General features: G+C 36.2%; 1 pseudogene; it reads left to right on the top strand.

Annotated features, from left to right (window-relative positions):
* Window positions 1-6,952: 6,952 nt before the first annotated feature.
* LOC143681620 (ubiquinol-cytochrome c reductase complex assembly factor 1 pseudogene) lies at window positions 6,953-7,817 on the top strand (annotated as a pseudogene).
* The last annotated feature ends 1,557 nt before the right edge of the window (window positions 7,818-9,374 follow it).

Below are 9,374 nucleotides of genomic sequence, written 5' to 3'. Positions count from 1 at the left end.
ACTAGTTCCCAATCTTAGCATCTACTTTGACATCTGCTTGAAAAACTCCAAATAATCTCCTTCAAATGAATATATTAAACTCTCTTCTGGATGAGATTTCTGGGTTCTCCAATGATAAACAAACACCCAGTTCTAAGGCCCTACTTAGTAAGTTGTCTTTATCTTAGACTAACTCAGATATTTTCTCCCTCTTTTATTCCTCTCTGTTATAGAATTTAGAAGGAGAATTAATTAAAAACTGATATTTAAAAAGTATACTATTCTAAGCACCATCACCAATATTTCACAGATAATATGAGACATTAGCTAGAAAATTTTTAAAGGAAGCTACAAACAGGATCACAAATAAGCGAGAAGATATTATCCTGCAGATTTTCCCTTTAAATAATTCATTCCTTAGGGAACTTCCATTGACAACAATGGAATGCATAGACATTTGAAGAGACAATCAGAAAATCAATTAAGTTATAAATGACTATGTAAATGTAATATAGAAATACATAAATTGACATAGGATGTTTTCTAATACTTAAGCAATCTTTTACCCAGTTATACATCTTAAGCAGTTGTTATTTATTAATCTAGCATTTCTTTTGCCGTTCCACTACTCAGGGGAAGATAAGAAGGAAATGTGATCATTGCATTCCATAATAATTGCATTGCATTTACATAATTATATCTAATACAACTTGGAAATGCACAAGTGTTTTTGACCTTTAACTATCCCTCGGGAATTAGACAGGCATATTAATTCCCATTTTACAGATAACGAGACTAAAGCCAAAAGAGTTAAGTTATTAGCTCCAGAAAATACTCAGATTTGTAGAAGTGGAGGCAGGGTTAAAGTCAAAAGTGCTGTGTTCTCTTTGGTATACTGTTCCACTCATTCTTACAAAAGGTTTACATATCATAAGACTGTCAGTCTCTAGTGGTATCTCGTGGGGGTATTTGCCATGTTTTGACATTAATACTATTTTTAAAAATGAAAAGAAAATTAGATCATTATTTATTGACAGTTGACAGCTTATATTATTGACAGCCTATTGTCAGTGTTTTATTTATATATACATATCATTTAATTATCCCAAAATATTTTATATGTGTGTTTATATGTATATATCATTTAATTTTCCCAAAATATTTTATGTGTGTTTATATATATATATATATATATATATATATATATATATATATATATATATCATTTAACTACCCCAAAATATTTTAAAAGAGGTGCTATTATTAACAACCTTTTTAATATATATCATTTAATTATCCCAAAATGTTTTAAAAGGGGTGCTATTATTAAACACCATACTAAATGGAGACCTTGGGACCTAGAAAATGTTAAGGCCACTAAGCAGAGAGTTGTCCAGGGAACGCTGGCCCCCAACAGGGAGTGCAATCCTTGGGTTCCTTCGCTTCTGTCTCAGGTTGCATCTCCATGACAAACAGCTATGGATCAGAGGATGTGCTGGTTTGAAAGGATGTATGCCCCCTAGAAAAGTCATATTTAACCAAAATCCCATTTCATAAAAGTAGAATAATCCCTGTTCAATATTATATGTTTGAAACTGTGATTGGATCGTCTCTCTGGATGATTTAGTCAAGAGTGGTTGTTAAACTGGGATTAGGTGACATGTCTCCATGCATTTGGGTGGGTCTTGACTGGTTTACCAGAGTCCTATAAAAGAGGAAACATTTTGGAGAAAGAGATTCAGAGAGAGCAGAGAATGCTGCAGCACCACAAAGCAGAGAGTCCACGAGCCAGCGACCTTTGGAGATGAAGTAGGAAAACGCCTCCTGGGTTGCTTCATGAAACCAGAAGCCAGGAGAGAAAGCTAGCAGATGACACCGTATTCACCACGTGCCCTCCCAGCTGAGAGAGAGAAACCTTGAACTTGATTGGCCTTCTTGAACCAAGGTATCTTTCCCTGGATGGACGTCTGTGATGGGACATTTCTATAGACTTGTTTAATTTGGACATTTTCTTGGCCTTAGAACTTTAAACTAGCAACTCATTAAATTCCTCCTTTTAAAAGCCATTCTGTTTCTGGTATATTGCATTCTGGCAGCTAGTAAACTAGAACAGAGGAGATGTTTGCCTTCACACTTCAGGCATATTCTGCAAGGTCCTAATGTCCCTTATTCTCCAAAAGAATACTGGGGAGGACACCAGCCATGCTAATCACCATGCCTGTTTTCTCGGACCATGCCTAATGAGCAAGTTCCTGAAAAATGCTGTCATCGTCACAGGGCTCTGGGCTATACTGTCCCTAACAAGCCAAAACTTCTGCTGCCTATAAAATCTAAACATTGTAGCCTCTCTAGCACTCATGCAATTAAAAGGTGGCCATCAACCTCTATTTATTCATATGCTCAGCATCATTTTTTAATGTTCCTGAACCCTGGCTTTTCCTGGAAGATAGCATTTCCATGCACTCTTGGCCAGTGTCTCTCTTACTCACCAATTAAGCTTGCAAGGCATTTTAAGTAATGTTAATGGCTAAAATTTCTTAAGCATTTACCACATGCTTAAACTTCTTTAAGCATTTATATGTATTTATACAGTAAATCTTCAAAATACCTATGAGACAGTGTTATTAAAATCACTGTTTGATGGATTTAACTTATCTTCAATCACAAAGGAAGGAATGATTGTTTGAATCCTAAAATATTAAACTCTTTGTATACTGCTGCTCTACATTTGCTCCTAAACAGTAGTTAAAAATTCAATAGTTTTTATCTTTTCTTTCAATAATAATTCCTTTTTTATCTTATTAAATAGCTTGTCATTTTCTTTTCTACTTTTTCAATTACTTTCTACCTATCATTCATTCCATTCCTTGCCTTTCATTCCTTTAAGGAGACATGCAAGCCAAATTTGAGTATGAAGGATGTTGTTATGACTTTTGTTTCATATAGTGTGTTAGATTTATTTTGTTGAAGCTGCTAAAGTTTCCTCTTAAAGGAAACATGCTGTAAGTGAAAAGTCACATGGAACGTAAGCCTTGTTTTTTAAACCTTATTAGATAAGAGGCTGAAAGAAAAAACAGATTTCTAGAAGTCCAGTTGTAACAACTCTTCATTTTCTGAATACAGCAGATATTATAGCTGTTCATTGGGGCATGTGTATCAACTGACTTTGAAATAAAATCTACAGGGCATGCCATGGCTCAATACAGCTGTAATAATTGCTGTATTTCAACTATTGAACTTACGCTTAATATCAGAGATAATTTTTAATACATGCTTAGATTTTGTTCTTATCTCTAATATCAGCTAAATAATTTGTGGGAATGTGTTAGTACAGTCTATATAAGTAATACTTTGTAGTTAGACTAAAGAGACCCATTGTTATGTCAACATAATATAAAAATATTTATGAAGAAATAGCTATTGGAAGTATGCACATAAATTTATAGTAAACATCTAATGGTAAATAACATTTGCAACTTTTCTACTAGAATTTCAGTATAAATCATTAAGCATTTGCCATCAAACCTATGTACCAACATTGCCCAATGGCTTTAATTATGAGCAAATTTTTTTTCAAATGGTACATTATAAAAAGAATGCTCCAGTCTCCAGAGGACCTCATGCAACCTCCATGGTTAGTCTTTGATAGGTATTTTTTTCCCCTAAATACTGTTGTTTTGTAACTCTCTTATTTTAAAACATGCAATTTCATCTAACTACTTAACTGAAAATCAAAGAAATGGTTGAAAAATCATTCACATTTTCTGCAAATTCTTAAAACTTACATTTTGGCGCTCGGATTTCCAGATATGTTTGACATCAGATTTAGTAAGAAAATGAGTTAAGAAAATAGATTGGCCACTATGTAACACTCCCTAGGTTTTTTGTGTTTAACAGATAGGCTACTAGTTTGAGCTAGTCTGTTCTTTTGTTTTGTTATTGTAAGTTTTAAAACACTGACTTTTTTCATCTTAGAAGGTGTTCTCAAGTATTAGTAGTCTTCAAATTATATTCATTATGTAATATTTGTAGTATTTCCACGTGCATTTATCAGTATCATTTACTCTCGTAAGTTTCATCTTCTCGATAACATATTGAGAACCTAGCTGCCAGGCTTTATTCTAGGTTCCCAGATATAACCATGAACAAGACAGCAATCCACAGTTACAATTTTATGATGAGAAAATAACCAAAGCAGCTAATGAAAAAACATAACAGATAATCATAAATGCAATGCAGACATTAAAAAATAATGGTGTGATAAAGAGTAGCTCAGTGGCTCTTAGGGACTAGGTTGTCAGAAAGCATCACTCCAAGGAAGTGTAATAAACATCTTTAGTTGCCATCTGAGCAGTTATTCCCCCTGACACTTCTTTCCTGAAATAGCGTTGATTGTATTCATATATTCACCATCAGATACGATGCTTGGATTAGCTGAAGCCATCTTAACATTAAAAAGAAAATGAAGAGAAAGAGAGAAAAAAACCGACTGAATGCCTTGATATCATGGACTATTCATTACCTAGCATGGCAATAGTCCTTCTTCTAGAGTGCTTGACCATGAAATAACTAAACCCATATTAAAAATACTCAAGTGCATCTTTCTTATATTGTATTTTAAGCATTTCTAACAGATACAAACATAGCATTTAAGTTCAGTCATGAATGATAAGGGGGAGTCAGTTACAAACACAGTAGGACAAGGAATTTTACTTTATTCTAAGAGTGCTATTGCCATTACTAAAGTGCCCTAATTCAGGGAGTGACATTTTCTGATTAACATATTAAAGAAGTCTCTCTGGCTCCTTTGTGTGGAGAATGGATTCTAGAAAAGCAAAAGTGAAAGCTGTATGACCCATTAATAGAGTAAGGCAGTGGTCCAGATAATGGTGATTTGGATTTTGTGATAATGGTGGAGAACAGAAGTGAATAAATGTGAAATATGTATTAGTTGAGTCCTTAAGCTCTAACAGTGAAAGAAAGAGTTCTTTGGTTCTCCTTTTAATTAAAATTAACTTAAAATTTTAGATGTAGGGTGGGCAACTGTAGCTCAGCAGCAGAGTTCTCACCTGTCATGCCGGATACCTGGGTTCGATTCCCAGAGCCTGCCCATGCAAAAAAAAAGTAAGAAAAGTATATAAATCTTGCAAAAACAAATAGACATCTTACATGAAAGAATTCATTCAAACATTTGCTTATAGAATTTAAAAGCTTCGCTTGTGCAAATAAAACTGTTGTTGAGCACCTATTATATGTCAGGATTTGTGTCACTTACTAGGAATTAAAAATATGTATGAGACATAACCCTTACCTAGAAAGTAGTCATGAACTTGAGAGACAGTATGTAAGCAACCACCTTAAATGGAATAAATGTTCTAAAATAAGTATGTCTGAGAACTATGGACACCCGAAATAATAACTCTTTCTTTTAGATATCCTTTTCTCAATGGCTCAATTGGAAACTTTCCTTGAGTAGGCCATATTTCTTTTACAACTTTTTTGCCCCAGAGTACCAGGAAAAGTGCAAAGCCTGTAATGATAGTTCATGGTACTCTCAGGAAATTGGGAGTTCAGATTTGTAGGGTTTAACCAACATGTAATTTCCATTGGAAGTATAATGCAAATTCTGAGCCCAAACTTTTTTGTAAATTGTTCCTTGTTCTTTTGTAAAGTCCACAATAAACTTCTAGAGGTAAATGGTCTCTTCTTCAGGTAAGAACCACCACAAACAAGAGATTGTCAGATGCAATTCTTCCATCTATAAATCATGGTAAATGATTAATGATTATGGCCTATTAAGTAAAAGGTATGTGATTTAAGTTTATGAATAAAATAAGATCCTTTGAGCTTCTATACATCTCAATTATAACATTTTTTCTTGAAAGAGTTCTTATTCCATTTTAACTATTTGTTTAGAATGTGCTGATGGTAAAACTGTTTAAGATAGTGACTCTGCATCCCACGGAGATCAGAACCACCAGCCAGCTGTCCACCAAAACAAAAATGCAGCCAAGTATGCAAATACCCTCTCCTACTGAGGGAGGACAAGCAAGTGACCTGATCCCATGGCCAACTGGCAATTGCCATGTTGGCAGGTTCACTGACATTTTTATGTTTTTGCTGGAAGGGAAGAAAAGAATATTCTTGTTTGTTTCAAAGAGAAATGTACACACACACACACACACACACACACACACACATGCACTTTTGTACTTTGTTGGGTAGATCGTTGATGTTATTGGGAGAAAGGCCTGGAGTTAATCAGCTCTGCCCTCATTACTGCAGTCAGTAGAAATCATTATATTTGGCTGCAGGGGACACAAGGATAATTTGTCCATCCAAGAAAAGAAATTAAATATTGCAAAACAGAATTCATACCATTGCCATATGATAGTAGGAAGAATCTAACCTAAAACTGTACTGAAATAAGAATAAGAAATTCACAAAGTTATATATTACTAAATTAAGTTAAATATTTTTGGTCTTCAGGAATACCATTTGTCATAATCTTAAATTTACAGTTTTATTTTTCTCCATATGGCTTTCTTTCTTTTGTCTTAATACTTAAATTCACTCCTTCCTACTTTACTATAAGACACATTTACAAAACAGATAATCTTTGAAGACTTTTAAGACAGGCTCAAATGCCTGAAGCACTAAATTCCATTTGGTAGATATATAATAGGATGTTTTAATTTCTAATCTGAAGCAGCTCACCCAAAGATTTAAAATGCCATGGGAATCAATCTAATATTGAATTGTGTTTTCAGACAGGTCCATTTAAGAATACCCTGCCAAATAAGTACAAAGATTTTTATTGGACCGATCATGATACAGCAAATGTGTCTTTCCATTTGACCCAACTCTGATTGAGAATCAACACTGATCAAATTCCAGTCTTAAATAAACAATCCTCTGCTTAAATAAACAATACACCTCCATGTAAAAGTAACATTCCCTGTTGTTGAGGAACATGTCGTTGCCGCTGTGAGTCCTTAGGAACCAAACTAGCATCACTAAGTGGGTTCCTGCATGTTACCAGTTGGCACCTGGGTCTCCTACCCAAGGAAGTGGGTCAAGACTCTGCCTGACTGAACCAGTTCTAGCATGCGGTAGATCACAACACAATCCTGGAATAGAAATGCACCTGAGTAGAAAGTATCACAAAGACACTTCCTACTACCAAGGATTCCTCATAGCTGTTGAGGAGAACACTGGTGCCCTCACAAAGATAATAGAAGTCATAGAATTCACAGGAACTTTGAAATACATAAAGGAAGACTAAGATTGTGGTGTGTAGACTAGTTGTATGGAGAAAACTTTCTTCAAGGAATTCTTTCTAAGTGTCAGATATTTGATACATTCAATCCATGGTTTCTTATAATACTACTTTGTTTTTGGATGTGTCTGGTCTGAATGAAGCAAGAAGGCAGGGCAGAGTAGGAAATATATGTGTCCTATTACAGGTTATTTTATGTGGGAGGATGTTGAGCAGCGTGGCAGAGTCCTGGAGGTTAATTCTTCCATCCTAAAGAGGAATGTGATTCTCATGACAGATAGCAGTCTTGGTCTTTGAGAAGAGGACCTTCTTCAACCAGAAATGTGAAGGCCTAGGAAGCTTGAATTGTTGGTGGAGTAAGTAAGGAAATAGATACAATATCTGGACTCCAAAAATCATGAGGATCTGCTTCTGATCAGGGTGGTAAAACAGGCACCCCCTAGTGGAAAAGAATCTTGAGAGCATCCTGAATCTCCATTCATTCCCCAGTTTGCAAGGAGTAGGATCTTTGGTGGGCTGGTTCCTCCAAACAACTAGATTTGAGGCTAGCTGGATTTGAGAAACTGCCAGAAGAGCGATGCCTGTTTTGCCCAGGACCCAGCAGAAAGTGCCCTAAATTAACCTTTGAGCAGCAGACATCAATACCTGGCCCTATTTGTGCTCAGTTTCTTCATAGTATTCCCTGGAGCCTGATCTGTTGGGGTTCAGTTTTGGGAGAACCTCTACCTCTTCTGGAATATCCTCTTCCTCAAGAAAAGGTCTGAGCAAGAGCTTCCCAGCACATACTCCCCAAGTCCCCCTCCAGTAACCATGAGTAATTGATGTCTTTTCCCAAAGGCCATGGAAAGGATGGGGATAAGATAGGAAGGGAATACCCCCACCAAGGACCCATTGTGGCTTAGGAGCAGTTTGTAATGCTGCTAACTCAAGACAGATAGCACTATATTTCTGTCTCCCCACTTTGAGCCAGGAATTAGAGTTGGACATTAAAAGAAGAAGACATCTCTGCCATGGCTTTTCCTTATTCTAGGGTCTTTTAGAAATTTATCTGAAATAGTGGGTACACAAGTCAAGGAGCACCACCTAACTCAGTTAGAGACAGGAAAAGTACAGTTAGGAGGGTTTCTTTTTCTGTTTTTGCTTCCAGTTTATGGACTTGTGTAACTGTCAGCCAAGGCATTACTTGCCAGATCCCATCCTCTGGGACCCAGGAGCTTCTGATGGCCAAGGAGCCACACTAAGTCATTTGAAAAGAAGCTTCAAAACAAAGTTCCCTGTGGTAGCCCCTGTGAATTGGATGAGGAACAGGTTGTGTTTCCTCCCTTGCCTCCCCCACTCCCATGGAAATATCAGGGAGAAAAGGAGAATTTTCTCTCCTGTTGACAGTTTTTGCCTCTTCCCAGCTTCTGGAGCAAGTGCCGTAGAGCCGCCTGGCCTGAGGGTCTAAGGGCCAGTCCCCTCCAACCTCGAGTACTGGCCATCTCTTGGAGAATTTTCCTAAACATGAAGAAAGGGGGTAGTTATATGTTTACTTTCTCAATCAAACTTCCCTTTACTTGCTATAAACTTGCCATATAAAAAAACACTGTATGGGTGAGTTATATCCTGTTTCTGTGAAAACATTGTTAATCGAACCGCTTTCTCACCACTTACTTAAGATGCTCTTGTTACCATTGAGCTCCAGAGTGAATCCTCCTTTGTGTGTGGAACTAATAACACCTAGTGACTCATTACAGATGGACACTATTTACATAAACCAGAGCTAAGCCAGACAAGAATTTGCTGATTAATTTATTTCCAGTGGAGTGAAATGTACCATGCACCAAAATAAAATTTAAAATAAAGTTTAGGGCGGGCCATGGTAGATCAGCAGACAGAGCTTTTGCCTGCCATACCAGAGACCTGGGTTCGATTCTTGGTGCCTGCTCATGCAAAATAAATTAATTCATTAAATAAAGTCCACTTTGTGTACAAAAAAAAAAGACCAAAAAATGGAAAATGGAAAGAAAAAAATATTTCTGGAATATCTTCAATGAATATTCTTTCCTAATATTCATATAGTTCCTTTCGTAGACTAACATGAATGTAACCAAATAAAAATCATTCTGGGAGGCTA

This window comes from Tamandua tetradactyla, chromosome 1 (assembly GCF_023851605.1).
Source record: "Tamandua tetradactyla isolate mTamTet1 chromosome 1, mTamTet1.pri, whole genome shotgun sequence".
Classification (NCBI taxonomy): domain Eukaryota; kingdom Metazoa; phylum Chordata; class Mammalia; order Pilosa; family Myrmecophagidae; genus Tamandua; species Tamandua tetradactyla.
The sequence above is the reverse complement of the archived record's forward strand: the minus strand, read 5'-3'. Positions and strand labels throughout refer to the sequence as shown.